Source organism: Pterocles gutturalis, unplaced genomic scaffold, assembly GCF_000699245.1.
Source record: "Pterocles gutturalis isolate BGI_N339 unplaced genomic scaffold, ASM69924v1 scaffold370, whole genome shotgun sequence".
Lineage (NCBI taxonomy): Eukaryota > Metazoa > Chordata > Aves > Pterocliformes > Pteroclidae > Pterocles > Pterocles gutturalis.
In genome coordinates, this window is record NW_010145420.1 from 4,892 (window position 1) to 6,907 (window position 2,016).

General features: G+C 59.7%; 1 protein-coding gene across 1 annotated transcript in view; it reads right to left on the reverse strand.

The window, feature by feature from the left end:
- The window catches only part of FOXP4 (forkhead box P4), a gene marked incomplete at its 5' end in the record, with an annotated part of 6,152 nt that overhangs the window by 1,555 nt on the left and 2,581 nt on the right, over window positions 1-2,016 (reverse strand). The gene's annotated exons all lie outside the window — the stretch shown is intronic.

Below are 2,016 nucleotides of genomic sequence, written 5' to 3' on the forward strand. Positions count from 1 at the left end.
GGGGGGTCCCAGGCAGGGAAGCTGAGCCACTGGGCGAGTTCCCACTGAGCATCACCAAAGAAAAGGGGGCTCCCAGCACCAAAAAGGTGTCCTAAGACAGCTCAGGTGCATAACATCATCCTTTAAGCAGGGAAACGGTCCCTATTTGCCAAAAATGACCATTACGAGCACCTTCTTGGTGGGGGGCAGAAAACAGTCATCCACAGGGGAGCTCTGCCAGCCCCCAGGAATCAGCACGAGTGCCCCCACCCCGGCCACAGGCACCTCCCAGGTAGGCGACTCTTCCCCCCATCCCCAGGAGCCGGCCACGCTGTGACTGGTACAGCCAGCCCTAAACTAGTTAGGCAGGACAGGTCCCTGGGGAGGCACCAAGAAATCCATGAGAATTAACTGAAGGGGAGAGAATTCAATTAGGGAAGGGGACAGGCAGCTGCTAATCCGAGCCAGCCACGAGAAGGGAGCTGCCCCGGGCCTGCCCGGCCTCATTAGTGGGGCAGGCATCTCCGTAACCCCTTGAACCCCTCTGTTTGCACAGACGTTGTTTGCAGGTTGCGAGGAGCCGGGCTGGCAGGCGGCACAAGCGCCCAACAGCCCCAGCAGAGCCCAGCCCCTCCATGGCAGCTCCGTTATCCCGAGCAAGAAAAGTTGGGGTCCCTCTTGGTACAGCAAGCCCCTGCCTTGGCAAAATCATCCATCATCATCATCATCATCATCAGACAAGGCTGTGCTACAGTGCCCCCCCAGATCTCGCTGCGCTCCTGAGTGCACTTTGCAGTCCCACTGCTGGACCCAAAAAGAAGTATTTTCATGTCCATGTTCTTACTGACGAGCACAAGAGCTTTGCAGTATGAAATATAATTTTTTTTCTCTTCTGTATGGATCTGAGCATTGTGGGGGGTTTAGCAGCGAGGACCCCAGGGACCCGGCACAGCCCAACACGCTCTTGACGATCCCCTGAGGCTGCATCTCTGCTCAACAGCGAACAGCACACAGACTCCACGGCAAACCCAGTTCATGGCTCAGTTTGGCATCAGCGTGTGCTGCTGTACCCCAAGCAGCACCCCGGGTCTTGCAGGACACCCGGGGGCCCCTGCAGATGCTGCTGCTGCTCCATTTGTGAACTGGAGGGCAAGGATGGGCTCCAGGCACTGCCCTGCAAAACCCCTGCGGTCTGCAACGTCAGGCACGACGGTGAGTCCTGGCCAGGACACATCGCCTGCCCTCGCAGCCCGGCTGGGCTCTCCCAAACCAGCCCCCCTGGAGCTGTGGTCGGGGGGGTCAGACTCCCCCAAGCCCCCAGGGGACCAGGCAGCCCTGACCCCCATGTGGTTCTGGCGAGGACGATGCTGTCCATGCTGAACCTGCACCTTCACGGGCTTTAAATCCACGTGCGCATCCTTCCAGCTCCACCAGACCCTGAACACAGGGACCAGCCCTGGGAATACGCGTCCTGGTGCCCTGTGGATGCACAAACACCTGGGCTAAGCCAAAACAAGGACCAGTTCTCCCTGGGGAGGCCAATTTTCCAGTCCCTAGAGCCAACACACTGAACAGGCTCAAAACCACCCAGTGCGATGGGTGATGTGATGGATCCACGTGCACACACCCAGGGGCACCCACCAGCCCAGGGGCTTCGAGTCAAGAGTTTGCCCTGGAGAAGGCAGTGAGAGCCGGAATTTCAGCTCCAGCCTTATCCAAAACCTCTCTCCCCAGCCATCGCCCCATGACCTGCGCTTGGCTCCTCGCCCCTTGGCAGGGGGACCCCCCCAGCAAGCTCCGGAGGGGCTTGCTCTGTGTTCGGGCCAGATCCTGCCCCCACAGTCCTCCATCCCGTCCCAGCGCAGGGGCTGGGGGTCCGGAGCGTCGCCCACGCTCGGCGTACATTAGACGCAGCTGACTGGGTGCAGCTACCGGGGTAAGAGCCGCCGTCACTTTGATTTATGAGCACATCAGGAGGAGTTTCAGCGTGACACGCGGGACTGACAGGAGCAGTTCATTAAGCTGACACCGAGGTTA